Source organism: Muntiacus reevesi, chromosome 6 (assembly GCF_963930625.1).
Source record: "Muntiacus reevesi chromosome 6, mMunRee1.1, whole genome shotgun sequence".
Lineage (NCBI taxonomy): Eukaryota > Metazoa > Chordata > Mammalia > Artiodactyla > Cervidae > Muntiacus > Muntiacus reevesi.
The window spans coordinates 51679901-51703243 of record NC_089254.1 but is presented as its reverse complement, the minus strand read 5'-3'; the positions used below and the strand labels follow the sequence as shown (position 1 = coordinate 51703243).

The following is a 23343-nucleotide window of genomic DNA, read 5'->3' as shown; positions in this document are numbered from 1 at the left end:
CTGGAGGCTGGGCCCGCGCACTCCCCACGCCGGCGTCTCGGCTTTGAAGTGCGAGCGGCAGTTCTGGCAGTTTCTTCTTTCCTTTCATTCCGGTTACTTTGCTCCGCTCAGTCACCGACAGGCCCGTCTCGATAGCCTCAGACCCCCAAAGTCTCAGCTCGGCAACCCCTTCCTTCTAAGCTCCGCCCCGGCCGGCCCGCAGCCCGGCGCCGAGCCGGTGACCAGGGCCGGGGGACCACGAGGAAGCCCGAGAAGTCCCGGGTCCAAGTGAGACAGGAGCCCGACAACAATGAGGAGTGAGACAGACTCTCTCTCGGCCTCTCCACCCCAGGCCGCAGAGGCGCAGACCGTGAAAAGAAAGGCCAGTCAGCGTTTTAACGCACGCTTGGGTCTCCCTTTCTGACTCTCGAGTACTTTAACTCCTTGCCACCGAGGGCTTTGGATCCCTTCGAGGCTTCCTGCACTTCACTTGGAATTCCCTGTTTCATCTGCCAGCAGCTCCGTCTGCTGAGAGGACGTACTTTGGGGACTGCCAAGAAGCAGCAGACACAACTCGGCTTTGCCAATACGGCATAAGGTTTTGTTCTCTCCTCCCTCCCCACCCCCTTCCCCGACTCGCCGTCTGGGCCGAGCGGGAGGGGGCGGAGCAGGAGGTGGGGAGAAGGGTGGGGGTGGGGGAAGAGCTGGCGCCGAACAAACAAGTTCTCCGGCGAGTTGTTTACAGAGCAGGTGGACCTGACGTCAGCCAGGAGGCTCCACTGCAAAGCCGAACAATATTCTGCGCCGCGCTTCCCCCTCCCTTAAAGAAGTTGGGGGAACGCGGGGAGATAGGTGGCTGGGGTGACGGGCATCCTAGCCAGCTGGTTCCAAACCACTTTGGGGATCAACAACAACAGTCAACAATAACAAGGCAAAGTAAAACAAAAACAAACAAGTGGCCCAGCCGTACTTTAGACTCCTCGGAGGCGTCCCTTCCCCCACCCCGCCCCGCCGAGAAGAGGCGGCTCCGTGCGCCGTGTGTGTACAGTTTGCATTGCCAACAACACGCGCGCGCGCCCGGTTGCGCGCGCCCGCCAGCGCACACTCACACACATAGAGACACACACACATACAGACACACACACACACACACACACACACATACAGATCCGGGTGGGGGGAGCGGCAGCGCGAGACAGCGCGAGCCTCCGAGAAAGCGCGAGACACGCCGGCGCGTGCAGCTCTGCGGCGGCCGCTGCGCCCCGGCTCCAACCCCGCGCAGCCAGCCCGTGAGCGCCGGTCCGGCTTATTTATGCGGCGGCCGCGTCCGCCAGCTGCGGCTTCCTCCAGCCCCCCCTCCCGGGCGCGCCCCGACTGGCGGCAGCAGTTGCCGGGACTCGCGCGTGGGTGTGTTGTTTGTGGGCTTCTGCCTCGGCGCCGCGGGTGCCACCTCCCGGGACGCTGCCCAGCGTCCCCGGTCGCGGTAAGTTTCTTCACCCTCACTCTGGCGCGCGGCACCTCCGCCCCTCACGCCGTCCCCGCCACCTCTACGCCGGGCCGGGCTGCGACTTTACTCTGCTCCGCGCTGCTCCCGGGGAGGCGGCAGCAAAGTTTCGCCCCCGTCGCTGTGCTCGGCGCGGCTGGGCGGGTGTGACATGTGTCAAATTTCGGCTCGGCATCGGGGTCGCGTTCCGGACCTAACATCACCACTTGTTGTTCTTTTTCATGTAGCTTTGTGCTGAGGGGAAGGGGGCGTCGAGAGACGGGAGGATGCCTTTGGCTCACGGATGATTTTTAGTTTTGTATTCGAAAAATGTTGCCTTGTCCGGCAACAGACACTCCAGACCGCGGCTGGAGGAAAATGTGTGTGGAAACAGCAGATGTGTTTGTTTACTTTTATTTTTATTGTGTGTTGTCTCTTCCCTCTTCTCCCCCCCCCCTCGCCCCGAGGAGGAGAAACAACAGTAAAAACATCTGGCGTTTGGAAGCACATACTTTATTGTCCAACTGCTGACCTTTATTTACTCCGTTGGGCAAGTGCACGCTTCTCGTCTCTAAGTTAGACACTTCAGCGTACATTTCACAAGTACTTCTTGGGGAATGGAGGCGGAGAAGGGACACTCCTGCTTCTCCAGTGAAGAAACTCCTGGCCCCTAGTGACACTTGGGGATGGTCGTGCATCTCGACTGCTGCCCCCGCTCGCGCTCTTTCCCCTGTCCACGGTTAGCAGGACTCGCTTCACCCGGGATATGTCCTGGTCTTACTTTTATTCCGCTTTGGCGAGGTCTCCCTACTCCGAGGGTGGGTTTGGGGTGAAATCGCGCCTCCGGGTTCTTCAGGGAGGGGACGAGGGATGGGCGCAGATGCCTTTCAGAGAAAAGGAGGGCTTCTCGGTTGACTTTTACCTGTAAGTCCGCGGAGGCCCCGGACGAGCGGAGGGCAGGCAGATGCGCTGGGTTGACTTTGACCGCGAGGAGCGCGGGGCCCGGCGCCCCTTCGCGCTCGCGGCGGCGCACGTGCGGCGGCGGCGCGGGCCGGACCCACTGGGTGGCCGCGCCCGCGTGTCTCCCGCACGCCTCTCCCCGCCCCTCCGGCCAGAAGGCGCCCCGACACCCTGACCTGGGGGCTAGCGTCTGCGGGGACCTGTCCCATGCCGTGGGTGTTCCGGTAGGTCTAGAGCAGGGAGGAAAAGTTGCCCTCCTGTCCTCAGACTCTGGAATCTCTGAGGTGAGTCAGAGCACCTGGCGCGCGGGTGAACTAATTAGGAACAACGGGAGCGAAAGGCACGTGCGAGTCTGGAGCATTTGAGAGTGGAACTCGCGCGCATTTTGCACGGGGACAGGGCGAGAGAGGCAGAACTGGATACCGCTTGGGAGGCTCCTCAAATTCCAGAATCCCCAAGGAGCTAGACCCATCTGTGTATTTGTTTATTCAGCTTTTTAACCAGCAGATTTAAACCACTTAATGGACAGCTGCTGTCTGTAGTGCTCCTATGCCTCCCGCCATACACACCCCCCTCCCATTTTCTCTCACCACATGTTGAAATCCAGTCAGTTTCTTGATCTTGAGGATTGTTCCTCGAGTACTGTTTGCTTCCAGGTGGCCAGGCTTTCACGACGCGAGTGCTCAGAAGGGCGGGAAGGAGAAAGGGCGTGGAAGACCTGTGGGAGTGTGTTAGGTGTGTGTATTTCTATTCATCATGGATTCAGAAGTGCTGAAAGAGCCACCTCCCCAACTTGCCCAGAGCCTGCTTAGAAGAATAATTAAGTAGTAGCAGGTAAGCCAAGGTGAGAAAGTGAAGCTCTAGTGTCAAGTAGCTCAAGTGGACGTTTTCCAGCTGGTAGTATTTGGGGAGATTTACTTTTGGAAAACAAAAGTTTGCCTGGAAGGCACATCTTTGCACACTCTCCTAATTCAAACAGTTTGTTTAGGCTTCAGTGGAGACGGAAGGGGTGTGTTTAATAGCGGCTATGCTAGAGGTCAACACTAAACAAAGATGAGCTTTGAGATATTTTCATCTTCAATTTTGCATTATGGCATACCTCAGGAAATGTTTTATGTTGTCAAAAGTCCTGTTTATCTTTTCTGTCACTGTGAGTTATGGATGGGTACATTCTCAGTGTCCTGGAATTTAAAAATGTAGTGTTTGTTTAATACTGCTAAACAGTTATTTACAATTTTGACTTATTTGTGTATGCATTAATAAAGTGGGTATGAAGTTATGTACACTATGATCACTAGGTTCGTAAAATGTCATTTTCAGCTTTAAAGCTTTTAAAGTCATTCCCTCCCTGGTTCCTTCTTTCCTTCTCCCTCTCCCCCTTTCTGCCTTCCTTCCATTTTTATTTCTAGACTAGACCCATGTTCAGTAGTTGCTTACTTCAGTACTTCTTTAAGAAACCCACTGCTTCATTGTTATCTGAAACTGAGAGAAATGTTTAATTGTGATTAAATTACTAACTTTTAAAGAAGAGATTAGAAACCTGATGATACAGCCCTATTGGTAAGTGACAGAAGACACTCAATTTTTAAAGATCATCTTAAAGTTCACTTTTTAAGTACAAGAATACAAAAAATTGAGGGAATAATTTTTAAATTCAGTTTAAATATGAGTACAGTAATTTTTCTTTTTTATACATAGTTTATTAAATTACCATTACATTACAGTTAATAGCAAAATAGAAAAAAAGGGAAATATATACAAATAACAATTATGAACTATTTTAAGCTATTTTTAAAATTTCTCAACTTTAGGATTCAGCGTGATGGGAATTCCACAACTAAATATTCAAGTGAAAAGAGACCTTTAATTACATTATGATGTGAATAGACTTACTAATAGTTATATCTGAGTAAACTGTCATTCCAGTTTCATTTCTTTGCACTGATGGTAGTGTAGTGGGTTTGCTTGAAAAAAAAAAATCCTTGTAGTATTCTATAAACTTAAAATAGGGGTAAATTGTTGTATGTGACACATTATAAAACTAGGAAGAAAGGTGAACATTAAAATCACAGGTAACCTATAATGAGAAGTTACATTCCTTTTGTACAAGCAAAGACTCAGAAGCACAAAACAACTCTCTTTGCATAACTATTAGAATTGTACTCTATGAAAAGTATATTTAAATATGTGAAAATGCCTTCATGGCTTGATTGAGACTTATAGAGCATATAATAAAATACTGAACATAACCAGATAAATTTACCAGACATTTTATTTTAAGAGAACATGCTGAGGGATATGGTACTTAATTACATAAAAGAGATATTATTTGTGATACATTTAAAGATTTATGTTGCTCTGCCTTATCATTCTGTGTTGACACTCCTATGTTAGATCAATTATTAGTTACAATATTGATAGAAAACGGAATGATGGAAATGGTCATGTATTTCTGTCTCTCAGTTAAGTCAGAGAGATCACAGACTCAAAGAAGTTCTCTTGGCAAGAGTGTTGCTAAACAATGTTACAAATCACTGTTGAATTCCAAAATGATGTTAATTTCATTATAATTACTGAATACTAATTCATGGCACAGTTATTTTTTTCTTTAACTCTGTGATAGATCATGGTACTCTCAGTGATAAATGAATGGATCTAAAATGTTCTAACCAGTGCCCAGATTCATTCTGCCCTTTGATAAAAGAAAGTTTATTTCTTAACCTAGGCCCAATGAGATTTTAAGATTTGCATAGATTTTTGAAAATAACTTTATTTATGTAGTCCTTAATTCATAGAGTTCTAACAAATTTGATCAAATCCAACCCAGAAAGATTGTTGTTTATCTTCTTAAGCCTTCTGAAAAAATAATCCAGGTGCTTGAAACTTTACTTAAACAAATTCCAGTGCTTATGGTCCACAGATAGTTTAATGAGTAATTTGAATTTTGTATGCCATAGTTAATGTCTCTTCTTTTTTTGGATGACATGGACATTTATCTCTTAACATATTCAATACTTGGACTCCAGGCATAACACTTTCAGAGTGTTATCAGGTAAAAATAACTTAAGTTCTTTGGGTTTTTTCCCCCATGAGGCTTAAGTCATTTTCATTGCTTTCCTATGAAGTTGTTCCAAACGTTAGCTACTTCAATTGTCTCATAACTATTTTTTAACACCTTAACTAAGCATAGTTAGGAGGGTTGCTTAAACATGTCATTACTTTTTTTAAAGTCCAGAATTGGTTATATGAAAATTCATTACTGTTGAATTATATAAATACTAATAAGTAGAATAGTCTTTCCTTGTAGGTGTTCCTATCTGTTAAATGATATTTCCCACTTGCCTATTTACTTCTGTCTTATCGTTACCTCTGATGTATTGTTATATATATATTCTTTGTTTTGCCCTGTATTTCCATCTAGTCCCTGCCTCCAATTTTCCAGACAAAATACATAAAAAGGAGAGTAACTTTGGTGAAATATAAAGAGATATTATAGCTAACAGGTCAATGTTAGAATATTGAGATACTGGAGAGATATCCTCAGAGAAAATTTAGATTTATTATGTTCCAACACTATTAATGTTAAAATAAAAAGTAAACTTGTGTGTGTGGGTGACTTATTTGCAGTAATAGGTTTTATTTCAACTGTTTTTTTTTTCTCTAAATAAATGCTTCAATGACTTGCTGTCTTATCAGTTGTAATGTTAAGTATTGGCTTAATTATTTTTAGGTGCATAATATCAATTTTGTAATTGGAGTGACTATGAATTTGTTTATTTGGGCAAAATTTTGTCCAGCAACCAAATTAAAATATGCTGTAAAATCAGGTATGCTTATATCACTCCTATTTCATTTTAAAACAACTTTATGTTGTAATGATTTGTAGCTTATAGTTCACATTGAATCCTAATACTTTTTCATTTTGGGATTGTGAACATTTGTTTACTCTCTCTAAATTGACTTGTATCTGATCATTTGTCCAGTTTCCTTTCCATGAACAATTTGAATTCTTACATTCCCTCAATTTATATAAATCAATGCATTTTAATGTGATATTTTATTAAAAAATCCATTTGTCCACAAATTATCTGTGGAGTCCAAGTTCAGTTTTTTGAATTCCTTGATATTTGAAATATGTGTTCTTGGAACTATATTCTACTGATTGAATTCAACTTCCCAAACAGTTGTACACTATTTTTTTCCCCTGGAATCCATCAAGGATCTTCAGAACATACCTTTCCATTATATTGATAAATATGTCATACTGAGCTGACATCTTCATTCCTTTCTGCTGTAGCAAATTATTTTCATTAGCAAGAGCATATAAAATTTAAATGTTGAAAAAGCACACTGCTATGAAGCAAATGAATCCCCAGGGGTTTAAAAGCTCTCAGCATTTTTAGTTTATTAATGTTCCTCAATTTCCTTTGATTTCTGTCTTAGAAGCCTTAAAATATTCTTTGTGGAAGATAATGTTGGTTTAAAATTTAAGTTTTTAGTGTTGCTTTTTAAAGCTCTTTGTAACAAGTCTGAAAGATTTGTGCCATGAAACTATCATAAAAATTTTTTGAAACAGGTTAAGGACATTTAACTTTAAATTCCTCAAAGAAAGGATGCTAGCTAATGCAAAAAACATAGTTTCTCTGGTATCCATTTCTTTCTTTTCTTTCTTCTCAACTTTTATGATGCTATTTTCTGTGAAAGTTTTCTTTTTTGCATTATTTTTGTTTTGTATCATTTTGGTACACATACAGAACTACCACTTTGCAACTTTTTCTCAATTTAAGGAAAAAATAACAAAGTTTCCTAAAGTGTATTTTAGGGGGTAAGAAAAAATCTTGTGGTAGACATATTTCAGAGAAAGTGTTTATAAAATTTCTTGCTGGCAGATAGAGAGGAGAAACTTATAGTACACTAATCCAAATATCTTAACATCTTAGCATATGTAGACTGTCATAAAATCATCTCATTTAAAAAAGAAAAAAAGATCCCCAACATCCTTAAAAAATATTCCTCACCATTACTTCACCCAAATTTATGTTCCAGGATTTGGTTGATCTATATTTGTATGCCTGTAGCTAGCTCTTCATTTCCTTTTTGTCTTCATTTTCCCCCCTTTGTCAGTAGGTCTTTTACTTTAGCTAAATTATGTCCCCCAAACTCTTGTTTTATACACCTAATTATTACCCCCTCATTACCAGTCTGATCAGGTAGACCATCAGCTACTTCCTGATTTGATGCAATAGCTACTTAATTTCCCCCCTTTTCTCCCTTCAGGTACAACAGTTTATTCTCCCAAGTAGCAGTGACCTTTTGAAGATATATCTATCTGATTATGTCACTCTTGAAAGGTATATATAAACCTACCAACAACTTCTTATGTCTCTGAAAATAAAAGTCAAGGACCTTACTAAAGTCTGTTTTATTTGACCTCTGCTCTCTGTCTCACAGTATTTCCTATCATTTTCCTCTTGTTCAGTCAACCCTAGACACTGACTTCCTTGACATTCCTCAAAATGGGATCAGCTATTTCTTACTTCAGAGGTTTCCTCTGTCTGCGGTAATGCTCTGCCCTCAGGTATCTTCACTAACTTCAAATCTCTGCTCAAACATATCCTTGTGGAAGCCTTTTCTGATTGTCATATCTAAAATAACAAATCAGCATTGCTCATGCTCTGTCACCTTTATCATATGTTGATTTCCCTTATAGCACTATCAGCTGCCTTTAAAAAGATTGTTTCTTTATTTATAGTCTCAATGAGAATGTGTATTCCATGGATACAAAGTTTTCTTTTGGGCACTGTTCTAATCCAGTGTTTAGAACATGCCTTGTACTTGGTAGGAACTCTAAATATTGAATTGAGGAACGTATGACTTTGTGGAGGTCCAGCAGGTTACTTCTGTCTGTATCATTGTTCCATTTTGTGTATGTGTGTCATTGAAATTCCTTTTCACCTTTTTCATCTTGCACCCATCCTATACCATATTTAGGAAACTGTTCATTACTGTATTGGTCTAGACATGACTCTCATCTTGGGTGGGTATGCTGAAAGTTCAGTTTTCTGTATCTCTTTTTTATTCTTGACCTGAGAATATAACTTAATTTGAAAGTTCTGAGTAGATATTAATGCTTTTGGACAAAAAATGCACAGTAGTTGAGTGCTTCAACATAATAATGCTTAGGACCATTGAACTGACATATTTAATCATAGAATCCAGTCATTGTATCTGGAAGAAAAGCTATGATAGACCTAGACAGTGTATTAAAAAGCAGAGACATCACTTTGCTGACAAAGGTCCATATAGTCAAAGCTATGGTTTTTCCAGTAGTCATGTGTGAATGTGAGAGTTGGATCATAAATAAGGTTGAGCATTGAAAAATTGATGTTTTCAAAGTATGGGGCTGTAGAAGACTCTTGAGAGTCCCTTGGACTGCAGGGAGATCAAACCAATTAATCCTAAAGGAAATCAACCCTGAATATTCATTGGAAGGACTGATGCTGAAGCTGAGTTTCCAATACATTGGCTATCTGATAAAAAAGAGACGACTCATTGGAAAAGACCCTGATGCTGGAAAGATTGAAGGCAGGAGGAGAAGGGGACAGCAGAGGACGAGATGGTTGGATGGCGTCACTGACTCAATGGACATGAATTTGAGCAAACTCCAGGAGATCGTGAAGGGCAGAGAAGGCTGGTGTGCTATGGTTCATGGGGTCCCAAAGAGTTAGACATGGCTGGACAACAACAACAACAACAACAACAATATCTTAATATGAGTAGCATAATTAGTGTATATAGATGTTTCTAATGGTTATATTATGAGTACAACATGGGCATTCAAAGTGTTTCTGGGGGTTGGTGAGGAAAGAGGGAGGGGAATGGGTTAAGTCAGGGTCTTTTCTAAAACTATATCTAGAATGTTGTTGTTATCCTGTAGTATAATGAGACAGATAGTTTTACTTTCATTGCATTGGCATGTATACCATCATTTATAACTTATCTTTTCTTTCATTCTTACAGTATCAATCTTTAACACAGCAGGTTAAGAATTTATGATTTGTTGGAAAGTCCATCTTTCTGAATTTAAAATCCTGTTCTTTAGCTTGTGCAGGTCACATTGGGACATCTACAGCTGGGGGGGTGGTGGTGAATGAGTGATACAACTCTCCATATAATACCACACAGATCCACACATTTTATTCACATAAATCTAATGTCCTGTAGAGTTCTTTCACATACTATGTACATATTTAAAATTTGTATTAGCTTGCTTAGCAGTTTTGTTCTAAATATCTTGAGAAAGGGGCATGTAATCTTCACTATTGATAACGAGGAAAGAGGCCTCTCTTTGCCTCTCATTTCCCTGTTTCTCTTTCCTCTTTGAGACAAATTATGAGATCTTTCAGAATAATTCTGATATCTTATTATACCATGAGTGAATGTGTGGTCCTTGAAAACCTCTGAAGAAAGACATGGTGTGGCTTTATTATATTATTACCTCACTTTTTCCTTTCAAAAAACTTACTAACTTATGCTTTCTGCTTTTTTTTTTTTTTTTTTTAAATCCTGGTCCTTAGGTACTCATTGCCCTCCTTGTCACCATCTGGCTATTCCAGGTCCCAATGTACTCTCTTTTCCTTGTTCCAAGCAGGAATTTTTTTTTTTTTTTTATTAAAGGCTTTCTCTGATAATGGTAATGCATATTAGAATGTGAATGAAAATGGCTCCTTCTGGAATGCATAATTATCTCAGATAGTAAAATGTCCTGCTTGGTTTACTGATCAGAGTTCCACAGTGAGTGCCAGGAGACCTGCATTCTGTTTCTTAGTCTGACTTTCAACTATTGTGCAATATTGGGTGGATCTTTTTCTTCAAAATTAAAAATAGATTGGATTAGCTTTTAGGTTATTTTCAACTGAAACCTTTTATGATGTACATAAGACAAATTTGAAGCTGTAAAGAGGTTGTCTCTTACTACAATATAAACACACAGGTAAGAATGACTGGGAGAAAAAGATAATTCCTAAAATAAAGACAATTAAAACCAACAAAAAATTACCACAAATATCTTTGCTTATGAAATCCAGGGGGCTCAGTTAAAATGTGTTTTTCTTCGCTTGTCTTAGCCCACTTGGAATTTTCACATCACTTGTCTCCTTCCCAGTCAACAATGGAACCTCACCTTATTTAACCAGGATGCTGAGACAGGGAGAAGAGAAGTGAGTGCATGTGGAGTTGGTCATGCCAGGGTTGAGAAAAATAAATAATTGCCTAGCATCCTGTTCCCTGAAGCACATACCATTAACATCCCATAAATATTCATTTCTTTACAATCTTGCCTTGGTCCTGTGGTCATTCACATATTTAGCTTTTGGTGGCATCAATCCAGAAATAAAATGTACAGTTGGAAGAGCTGTTTGATAAGCTTTGTCTTTGTAAAATTAGAGCTCTCCTTTTTAATGGACCTTACACACACTCATGCACACACACATTTTTTAGAACCCACATAAAATGCTGGGCTGCCTCATGGTCCAGTCTGTGCGCTGTGCTACATTAAAACACAACTCCCAACTGTAGGGGTGCTGCATGTCTTTGCTGCGGTTTGGCTTAAAGGGAGTGAGTAACACAAGGGTTTATACAGTGCACCACGTAGGAAGTTTGGCCCCACATTTCTTGAGACATCTGTTTTTCTTCCCCAAAGAACTGCTGAAAAGTCTTTAGAGCCTCATCTAAGTTATTCCTTTGCTGCTTTGCTGCCCCACCCCCGAGACAAGTGATGCATGCGTTTACACCAAGTGTACGTGCCCCGTGAAGCATGCCGTCCCGTGTGTAGTGTAGTGTCTTTCCTCATTATGGCTACTTTCCTTGTGACAAATTAGCCTATATGTAGACAAATAAGGAGCTACAGATTGCATCTCAGAAGGTAGGGGATTATGAATTGCAGTAGTTTTTAGTAGTGATGTAAGCTTGCAAATGTTTATTTTTCAGTACATTTTATCTTGCTGTATGTTGTAGAGCTAACCTTTTTGGCACCTAGGACCATTTTCATGGACAAATTTTCCACAGACCATGGGTGGGGCGGGGGGAATGCTTTCAGGATCATTCAAGGGCATTACATTTATTGTGTCCTTTATTTCTATTGCTATTACATCAGCTCCAACTCAGATCATCAGGCATTAGATTCTGGAGGTTGGGGACCTCTGTTAATAGAGAATGTATACTCCTGTAACTAAAAATAAAGTTCATTTGACAGCCTTTGTGTTGTCCCAAAGAAAGTACTTTTAGATTTATATTTTCTTGATCTATTTATAATATTTCTCTACTTTCAGAAAACTATGCTTTTAGGTTGCCCTTGTATGACTTCCAATTCTGTGCTCTTTTGTAATTTTCAGTAATTCCAAACTGTCTCTAGTCCTGCATGTCTGTTGCTGAAACTATTCCACAAGTAGAAGAAAGGCAATGTAACTTTTTATTTCTAATTGGTATTTGATTTTACATAGGTGTTCTCTTTGATATCCCTCTAATTGTGTCCTGGAAGAATCTCATTCCCACTGGACTGAAATGATGCTAGATGCTAAAATGTGACTAAGTACTTGCTTACTCATATTATTGTATTAAAGGAACATCATTATTATAAGTATTATTTTTATTTTGAGAGACAACTTGTTTTTATGACTATAGAAGATCAAATTTTAAGGGCAAATGTACAATAATAGAGAATATATGGTAATAAGCTATGAATAAATAAGCAATAAAATATTTACTGCTCCGGAGAAGGCAATGGCGACCCACTCCAGTACTCTTGCCTGGAAAATCCTATGGATGGAGGAGCCCAATAGGCTGCAGTCGTGGGATCGGTAAGAGTCAGACACGACTTAGCGACTTCACTTTCACTTTTCACTTTCATGCATTGGAGAAGGAAATGGCAACCCACTCCAGTGTTTTTGCCTGGAGAATCCCAGGGACGGGGAAATCTGGTGGGCTGCCATCTCTGGGGTCTCACAGAGTCGGACACGAATGAAGCAACTTAGCAGCAGCATTTAATGCTTATTTTCTTATTATTGGAATTACATTTTTATGAGAGGACATTTAAAATAGAATACAAATGATTATTTTATTTTTACATGTCTACTTATAAGACAGTGAAAATATATTTGATTATTTTTACAAAGTTATTTGGCTATACATTTGATGTTTCATTTTAAAATAAGGTATTGGCTACTATGTTGTAAAAATGATCCTGATAATTTTCTCTCAGAATTGTTACTTGTTACTTTCACTGTGATTTATTACTTTTACAAGTTATATTTTAAATGCTCATCTTTACAAAGTTGTTTAAATATCAGACATAATTTGTTTTTTTTGATAAGAAAACTATCAGATGTAATCTTTTTATTTTTAATTGAACTATAGTTGATGTATAATATTGTGTTTCAGGTATATAGCAAGTGATTCAGTTATATATTCAGATTATTTTCCCTTATAGTTTATTATAAAATATTGAATATAGTTCCTTATGCTATACAGTAAATCCTTGTTTATTTTTTATATAATAATGTATATCTGTTAATTGTATACCCCTAATTTATCCCTCCCTCCTCCTTTCCCCTTTGGTAACCACAGTTTGTTTTCTATGTCTGTGTGTCTGTTTCTGTTTTGTAAATAAACTCATTTGTATTATTTTTAAGATGCCACATATAAGTGATATCATGTGTGATATTTGTCTTTGTCTGATTTACTTCACTTAGTAAGATAATCTGTAGGTCCATTCATGTGCTACAGTGGCAGTATTTCATTCTTTTATGGCTGAATAACATTTCATTGTGTACACACACACATACACACACTCACTCACTCTATATCTTCACTCATCTGTTGATGGATGATTAGGTTGCTTCCATGTCTTGTCTATTGTAAACAGTGCTGCTATGGACATTGGGGTGCATGTATCTTTTCAAATTCTGGTTTCCTCCAAATATATATATCCAGGAATGGAATTGCTGTATCATATAGTAGTTTTTAGTTTTTTAAGGAACCTCACTACAGTTTTCCAAAGTGACTTCACCAATTTATATTTCCACCAATGCTGAAGGAGGATCTCCTTTTCTTCACATCTTCGCTAACATTTATTATTTGTAGACATTTTTTTTTTTTAAATTTTGGCCACCTCATGTGTGGCTTGCAGGATTTCATTTCCCGGACCAGGATTGAACCTGGGTCATACAACAGGGAAAGCCTGGACTCCTCACCATTAGGCTACCAGGAACTCTGTATTATTTGTAGACTTTTTGGACTTTCGTGGCCATTTTAACCACTGTGAAGTGATGCCTCACTGTAGTGTTGATTTGCTTTTAACTAATTTGTGACCTGGAGCATATTTTCATGTGCCTGTTGGCCATCTGTATGTCTTCTTTGGAGAAATGTCTGTTTAGGTTTTCTGCCCATTTTTTGATTGCATTTTTTTTATATTGAGCTGTATGAACTGTTTGCGTATATGGGAAATTAAACCCTTGTCAGTCATGTCATTTGCAAATGTTTCCTCATAGTTCATAGACTGTCTTTTCATTTTGTTGATGGCTTTGTTAACTGTGCAAAAGCTTGTAAGTTTGATTAGGTTCCATTTTTTTCTCATTTACTTTTGCTTTTATTTCTTTTGCCTTGGGAAACTGATCTAAGGAAATATTGCTATGATTTTATTGTGCTTTATTAACAACACAAAATGTATTTTAATTAATCTTCTTTACACATTTGTTTTAAGCTCTATAAATTTTCAAGTTTTAATTAAAGATAATTTATATGCAGTAAAGTTCACATCTTTCTAGTGTACAGTTCTGTATGTTTTCACAAACATATAGTTGTGTACTCACTGCCACAATTAAGATGTGGAACAGTTCCATCATGCTCCAAAATTTTTTCATGTGGATTTTAGTCAACACCTCCTCTCATCTTGCAGTCTCTGGTAACCACTGATCTATTTTCTGTCCCCAGAGTTTTGTTTTTTAAAGTCTGTTTTTTGGAAGAGGTAACAGTCTTTTTAATTGAGTGAACTTGATATTGTAGCACTGTTTACATTTATGATGTGCACCATGTTACAGAATGTAACGTGGTCTCTATTGTAGCCATATCTATCACATCACATAATTGCAGTGCAATATTGCTGTCTCCATTATACTGTGTAGTGAATGTCTGTGGCGTATTTACTACTCCTTTCAAGTCTGTACCCTTAAACAACATCAGTCTTATCCCCCCATCCCCATCTCTTGGTAACCACCTATTTTGCTCTCTGATTTTACAGGTTTGACTTTGTTAGATTCCACATTTATGTGTGGTATCAGACAGCACAGCCTCTCTGACTTTCTCAGCATCATGTGCTCAAGGTCTATCCATGTTGATGCAAATGGCAGGATAAGGCTTCCCCAGTGGGAAGTGGGTAAGGAGCCTGCCTGCAGTGCAGGAGACATAAGAGACTCAAGTTCAACCCCTGGGTTGGGAGGCCCCTCTGGAGGAGGGCATGGCAATCAACTCCAGTATTCTTGCCTGGAGAATCCCTTGGACAGAGAAGTGTTATATGTATATATGCATTATATACCTGTATATAATACTTCAGTCCTGTCTGACTCTTGTATAATGTATTTATACAAATTGTATAAAATACTCATGTATAATATATATGTATATACTATATCTATATGTACATATTATATTCAACTCTGTGTTATTAATCATGCAGTATGTAACCTTCAGAGGCAGGCTTCTTTCATCTAGCCTAATGCGTTTGAGATTCATCAAATTGTTGTGTATATCAGTTTTGCCTTCGTGAGAATGTAGTCACTTGTTCCTATCATAATTTCTTAGGAGTTTATAATTCTCTCATTTCTTATTCAAGTATGTTTATTTTATAGATTATAACATTTTATTTTGACTTATAAATTGGCTTGGCTTAAGAACTAGAGACTTTACTATTTGATCTTTTCTGAGAATAATTTGGGGTCCCCTCCATAGCTGTCTACTCTCACTTCTATTTCCACCCTTAGTTTCTCTTGTTCTCATACTTCTTTCCTTTGTTCTCATAGGTGTTTGTTGTTCTTTTCACTACTTTTCATCTGTTTGACAAGGTGAGAGATGTACAGCCCATTCAGGTAGTTAGCTTTTAGAGAAGAAGCAGCTCATTATCAGTTGATTGATAATACCCATTCATTTATTCAGTCACTTACTCGTTTATTCATTGATTACTGATCACCCACCATATGTAAATGGAAAAAGAAGTAAGATGAATCCAAGAATCCAAGAATTGAAACCTTTGAGATAATAAATTAAATTTTTGTTCTCCCTTCCAAATCAGGTGGGAGATGGGTTTGTTACCCAAGGGCCCATGTCAGATGGCTTATGGACTGCAGTGTGTGGAAAATAATATAATCAGAGAGGTAAATCAAAACGTTGGGCTTCCCTTGTGAATCAGCTGGTAAAGAATCCACCTGCAATGCGGGAGACCTGGATTCAATCCCTGGGTTGGGAAGAGTCCCTGGAGAAGGGAATGACTACCCTCACCAGTATTCCCACAGCTACCAATGAGGAGACATAAGAGATGCAGGTTCGATCCCTGGGTCGGGAAGATCCCCTGGAGGTGGGCATGGCAACCCACTCCAGTATTCTGGCCTGGAGAATTTCATGGCGTGTAGTCCTTGGGGTCGCAGAGAGTCAGGCACAGCTGAGCAACTTTCACTTTCAAATCAAAAACTCAGGTGGGCTGCTAAGGACAAATTGTCAGTTTGAAGAGGCCAGCTAGACTGAAATGGAACAGAAATCAGGGAGGCAAGACAGGAATGAAAGTACACAAGATGCCTGGAGAAATCCTCCGTGGGTTGCCTTTTTTTTACAGGTAAGAAATGAGTAATTTAAAGACATCTGCATGTGAGAGAGGCAATCCCCATTTTCATAGTCCTAGCTGGTGGCTTTGTAAAACATACATGAATGAATAACTAATTGTAATATTCAATAGTTGACAAAATTTAATTGATAGAAAGTTCTTCCCTACATTGAATTGGAATCAATTAGCCATTATTTCTAACTCCACCTTTTGGTTTTACATAGACAATTTCACATAGATAACTTTGCAGATGTCTGAAAAAATTTTTATAATCAATAAACCTTTCTGAGGATAAAGAAGCCACATTTCTTCAATTATCCTTTATATATACTCTGTGGATTTCTTTCACCCTTCACAGTTCTCATTACCCTCCTCTGGATATGCTTCTCTTTGCTGAAGTTTCCCTTTAAAACGTATCCAGAGCTAAATACCTTACCATGTATATGTTCTGACCAACACAGAAGGCAATGAAAATTTGTCTTCATTTTTTCTGTAACCGAATGGCAGTTTCTTTTTCAGTCATGTTACATTGTTACTATAATGTTGCTTCATTTCATGTAAATTACAATTAATATCAGTTTGAATACAGTAAAAAAAATAGGATTTATATGTCTGTTACATTTGTTTCTTTATTATTTAGTGTATTCAGCATGTCAAGATTTTTAGAAATCTTGGTTCTATTATCTATGTTAACAATTGTGTCATACATAATTTTGATTAATACATTTTATACCTCTACTTAATTATTTTTGAAAATATTGATCAGAACAAGGTTAAGAATAGAGCCTTTTCTAAACTCAGTGAGTAGGAACTCTTGATTTGTCATTAATCCTTTGGATTACCGACTGGTATACATCTGAAATTAATCATAAGTGTCATTATAATAATGGCTAATATTTATTAAGCAGTAGATACTTTTCTAGGAAATTTGTGTGTGAATTAATTTATTTTTCATACTGTCTTTATTAGGATTTATACTATTATTTCCCCATTTTACCAATGGCAAAGCTGAGTCAGGTTGTCCAGAACTGTGAAGTATCTGAGATTTTTCCTTACTTGCATGGTAACAAATTAGTCAGACACTATTTTGTGGACCGTTATAGAAGACAAAGGACTTTATTACTCGCAGGAACCTTATGCTTGCTTTGGTTCCTTTTCCCCCAAGTTCCGGGGCTTCCCTGGTGGCTCAGAGGGTCAATCAACCTGCAGTGCAGGAGACCGGGGATTGATACTAGTGGTAGAGACCCTACCTGCCAGTGCAGGAGATGTAAGAGACACTGGTTTGATCCCTGAATTGGAAAGATCCCCTGGAGGAGGCCACTCCAGTGTTTTGGCCTGGGGAATCTCATAGACAGAGGAGCCTGCAGGCTATGATCCATAGGGTCTCAAAGATCAGACATGACTGAAGCGGCTTAGCATGCATGCACCCATAAGTCCATCAGGGGCGCCACAGAGTGGCCCAAGTCCATGCTGTGCACTCTGTATCACTCTGTATTGCAGATGAGGAACTGCAAGTTTAGGAACTCTGATCTTTTATAATGGGCTATGAGCAAACCTTCCTTTTGTTCAGAGGAAGGTATTATGGATCCTCAAAGGCAATTTGGTATACAGACATCCATGGGAAAGATAGTCTAGAACAAAGGCTGTCAGTGCCTCTGTTCATAAAACATGCAGAAACTTGACCGATCTATGATATTTGCCTCTTGATCCCAGAATTTCCCCCAAAGTTACATGGGAAATGGACTTAACAGTTGGCCAAGAAAGACTTACTTCATACTTTCTTGGTCCAGGCATTGTACAGCCAGTGCATTTCTTTGATCCTCTCATCTAATAACATGTGAGACAAGGAAACAAGGTTTAGCATGACTTATTTTTAACAAATCCATGGCAGGCTTTTTTTTTTTTTTTAAATGTAAGTGCTCACAAACCATCTGTTTAGTAACCTGTTGTAGAATTTTGTTGGGGAATAATGTCAAGATCACTGATCTTCATTTCCTAGAATCCTTTTACCTTCAAAAAATAAAATAACATTTGTCCCCTCTTATGTGTTACATCTGCTCTTCTCTTGTTTGTAACTCTTTCAAGGTTATCAAGTATAGTTTAGTAATAACATATACAAGCTGCTTTTTAGACACCTTAAAATTTTAACCTAGTGGTTCTGCATACCTGAGCTTATTTAACGTGACTCATAGCCCTCTTTTTAATTCCTGAGCTTTGATTTTCTCGTTAATCATATTTGATTTTACATTTTAGTATAACTTTTCTTTTTGGTGGAGAGGGTAAACCACCCAAGAATCAAGAAGTTTGACTGTATCTCTGTTATCTTAGAACCTACCACTGTCCCAAACACTAGGTTCATATATTCTTTATTATTTTCTCCATATCTAAATATCTTGAAGTGTTCCTAGATTTTTTGGGGGGGGTGGAGTGTTGGGGTGAGGATTTGCCACAGCCCATTTTAAGAATTTATTTTTTTTTAAATTTTATTTTATTAGTTGGAGACTAATTACTTCACAACATTTCAGTGGGTTTTGTCATACATTGACATGAATCAGCCATAGAGTTACACGTATTCCCCATCTCGATCCCCCCTTCCACCTCCCTCTCCACCCGACTCCTCTGGGTCCTCCCAGTGCACCAGGCCCGAGCACTTGTCTCATGCATCTCACCTGGGCTAGTGATCTGTTTCACCATAGATAATATACATGCTGTTCTTTTGAAACATCCCACCCTCACCTTCTCCCACAGAGTTCAAAAGTCTGTTCTGTACTTCTGTGTCTCTTTTTCTGTTTTGCATATAGGGTTATCGTTACCATCTTTCTAAATTCCATATATATGTGTTAGTATGCTGTAATGTTCTTTATCTTTCTGGCTTACTTCACTCTGTATAATGGGCTCCAGTTTCATCCATCTCATTAGAACTGATTCAAATGAATTCTTTTTAACGGCTGAGTAATATTCCATGGTGTATATGTACCACAGCTTCCTTATCCATTCATCTGCTGATGGGCATCTAGGTTGCTTCCATGTCCTGGCTGTTATAAACAGTGCTGCGATGAACATTGGGGTGCACGTGTCTCTTTCAGATCTGGTTTCCTCGGTGTGTATGCCCAGAAATGGTATTGCTGGGTCATATGACAGTTCTATTTCCAGTCATTTTAAGAATTTAATATCAAAGCTTTGAGTCATCTTTCTGTACTATTTCTTGCCATGTAATATCAGTTCTGAGGTTAAATAATCCCTGTGTAATGCTTTTTGTTTTTAAGATATTTTCTAATTAGTTTTCTTAATGTCTTCTGAGACTGGAAGCTTATAATTTCACTTTTAATATCTCATAATTTCAGTAGATATGATATTGATATTGATCCCAAACTGTTTTTATTTTAGTTTCATGCCAAGTTATTGTATATATGTTCAGTTCAGTTCAGTTGCTCAGTCGTGTCCAATTCTTTGTGACCCTGTAGACTGCAGCATGCCAGGCCTCCCTGTCCATCACCAACTCCCGGAGTTTACCAAAAGTCATGTCCACTGAGTCAGTGATGCCATCCAACCATCTCATCCTCTGTCATCCCCTTCTCCTCCTGCCCTCAATCTTTCCTGGCATCAGGGACTTTTCAAATGAGTAAACTCTTCGCATCAAGTGGTCAAAGTATTGGAGTTTCAGCTTCAACATCAGTCCTTCCAATGAATACCCAGGACTGATCTCCTTTAGGATGGACTGGTTGGATCTCCTTGCATCCAAGGGACTCTCAAGAGTCTTCTCCAACACCACAGTTCAAAAGCATCAATTCTTCGATGCTCAGCTTTCTTTATAGTCCAGCTCTCATATCCATACATGACCACTGGAAAAACCGTAGCCTTGACTAGATGGACCTTTGTTGGCAAAGTAATGTCTCTGCTTTTAAATATGCTGTCTATGTTGGTCATAACTTTCCTTCCGAGGATTAAGTGTCTTTTAATTTCATGGCTGCAGTCACCATCTGCAGTGATTTTGGAGCCCCCAAAAATAAAATCTGCCACTGCATATATGTGGAAGTTGGTCATTTTTTTTCTGTAAAAGGCTAGATAGTAAATACAGATTGTGGACCATTGGTCTCTGTCACAACTGTTCAACTCTGCCACTGTAATATAAAAGCAGCTATGGATGGCACCTAAGTGCATGAATGTGGTTGTGTGCCAGTAGTTTTATTTATGGACATTAATGTTTGAATTTTATATAATTTTCATATTTCATAAGATATTCTTTTGATTTTGATTCAACCATTTAAAACTATAGAAATGTATAACCTCACAGACCATCCAAGATCAGGTGGTGAACCAGTATTAGCTTACAGACTATATTTTGCCAAGCGTGCACACAAGCACACACACATATAGTTGTTGATATAAATATAGACATATCTTTAAAAATTTCTGTTTCTAAAATCCATGCAACATTTTGTTCACTGGCTTGGAACTGTGAGCTTAGAACTGACATGGACTTCTAAGAATTCTATGACAAAATTTTTTCTTATTTCTTCCTGTTTCACTGCTATCAAGTAGTAGTTGTCCTTATTGCTTTCTTTCTTTTTTTTTAAATTTTTGCCTGGACCGGGTCTTTATTGCTGTGCACAGGCTTCCTCTAGTTGCAGTAAGAAGGGGCTAGTCTTTGTTGTGGTGTGTGGTCTTCTCATTGTCATGGCTTCTATGGTTGTGTAGCACAAGCTTCAGTAGTTGTGGCCCATGGGCTTAGTTGCTTCGTGGCATGTGGGATATTCCCAGACCGTGGATCAAAGCCATGTTCCCTTGATTGGAAGGCAGATTCTTATCTGCACCACCAGAAGAAGTCCTACTTATTGCTTCTTAAGTCTTTAGCAAGGAAAAATTATTAGCAAGCCAATAGTTCATTAGTTTCTGTCCTTTATTGTGTCCATCTTTGAATGAAATGTTCCCTTGGTATCTCTAATTTTCTTGAAGAGATATCTGGTCTTTCCCAATCTATTGTTTTCCTCTATTTCTTTGCATTGATCGCTGAAGAAGGCTTCCGTATCTCTCCTTGCTATTCTTTGGAACTCTGCATTTGAATGGGTATATCTTTCCTTTTCTCCTTTGCCTCTTGCTTCTCTCCTTTTCATAGCTATTTCTAAGGCCTCCTCAGACAATCATTTTGCCTTTTTGCATTTCTTTTTCTTGGGGATGATGTTGATCACTGCCTCCTGCGTAGTGTCACAAATCTCTGTCCATAGTTCTTCAGGCACTCTGTCTAGCCGATCTAATCCCTTGAATCTATTTGTCACTTCTACTGTATAGTCGTAAGGGATTTGATTTAGGTCATAACTGAATAGTCTGTTGGTTTTCCCTACTTTCTTCAATTTAAATCTGAATATTGCAATAAGGATTTCATGATTTGAGCCACAGTCAGCTCCCAGTCTTGTTTTTGCTGACTGTATAGAGCTCTCCATCTTTGGCTGCAAAGAATATAATCGGTGTGATTTTGGTATTGACCATCTGGTGATGTCCATGTGTAGAGTCTTCTCGTGTTGTTGGAAGAGGGTGTTTGCTATAACCAGTGCATTCTCTTGGCAAAACTCTATTAGCCTTTGCCCTTCTTCATTCTGTACTCCAAGGCCAAATTTGCCTATTACTCCAGGTGTTTCTTGACTTCCTCCTTTTGCATTCCAGTCCTCTGTAATGAAAAGGACATCTTTTTTGGGTGTTAGTTCTAGAAGGTCTTGTAGGTCTTCATAGAACAGTTCAAATTCAGCTTATTCAGCCTTATTGTTCAGGTCTTAGACTTGGATTACTGTGATATTGAGTAGTTTTCCTTGGAAACAAATAGAGATCATTCTGTTGTTTCTGCAATTGAATCAAAGTACTGCATTTTGGACTCTTTTGTTGACTATGATGGTTACTCCAATTCTTCTAAGGGATCCTTGCCTACAATAGTGGATATAATGGTCATCTGAGTTAAATTCACCCATTTAATTTTAGTTCACTGATTCCTAAAATGTCGACATTCACTCTTGTCATCTCCTGTTTGACCACTTCCAATTTGCCTTGATTCATCGGCCTAACATTCCGGTTCCTATGCAATATTGCTGTTTACAGCATCAGACTTTACTTCCATCACCAGTCACATACACAACTGGGTGTTGTTTTTGATTTGACTCCATCTCTCATTCTTTCTGGAGTTATTTCTCTACTGATCTCCAGTAGCATATTGGGCACCTATTGACCTGGGGAGTTCATCTTTCAGTGTTCTGTCTTTTTGCCTTTTCATACTGTTCATGGGGTTCTCAAGGCAAGAACACTGAAGTGGTTTGCCATTGCCTTCTCCAGTGGATCACATTTTGTCAGACCTCTCCACCATGACCCATCCGTCTTGGGTGTCCCTACCAGGCATGGCTCATAGTTTCATTGAGTTACACAAGGCTGTGGCCCCTATGATCAGATTGGTTAGTTTTCTGTTATGGTTGTTTTCAGTCTGTCTGCCCTCTGATGGAGAAGGATAAAAGGCTTATGGAAGCTTCCTGATGGGAGAGACTGATGGAGGGGGAAATTGGGTCTTGTTGGGAAAGACTAGATATCTCTTCAAGAAAATTAGAGAAACCAAGGGAACATTTCAGGCAAAGATGGGCACAATAAAGGACAGGAATGGTATAGACCTAACAGAAGCAGACAATATTAAGAAGAGGTGGCAAGAATATACGGAAGAACTGTACAAAAAAGATCTTCACAACCCAGATAATCATGATGGTATGATCACTCACCTAGAGCCAGACATCCTGGAATGCAAAGTCAAGTGGGCTTTAGGAAGAATCACTATGAACAAAGCTAGTGGAGGTGGTGGAATTCCAGGGGAGGGATTTCAAATTCTAAAAGATGATGCTGTGAAAGTGCTGCACTCAGTATGCCAGCAAATTTGGAAAACTCAGCAGTGGCTACAGGACTGGAAAAGGTCAGTTTTCATTCCAGTCCCAAAGAAAGGCAATGCCAAAGAATGTTCAAACTACTGCACAATTGCATTCATCTCCCATGCTAGTAAAGTAATGCTCAAAATTCTCCAAGCCAGGCT

The 23343-nt window shown here is 39.5% G+C and overlaps 1 protein-coding gene across 5 annotated transcripts in view; it reads left to right on the top strand.

Moving 5' to 3' along the window:
* Positions 1 to 1161: 1161 nt before the first annotated feature.
* Positions 1162 to 23343, top strand: part of FOXP2 (forkhead box P2) — a 632418-nt gene continuing 610236 nt past the window's right edge. For all 5 annotated transcript variants that reach the window (XM_065939060.1, XM_065939065.1, XM_065939064.1 and 2 more), the window contains exon 1: positions 1162 to 1462. The gene's annotated coding sequence lies outside the window, so the exon portion shown is untranslated. The remainder of the gene's footprint in view (positions 1463 to 23343) is intronic.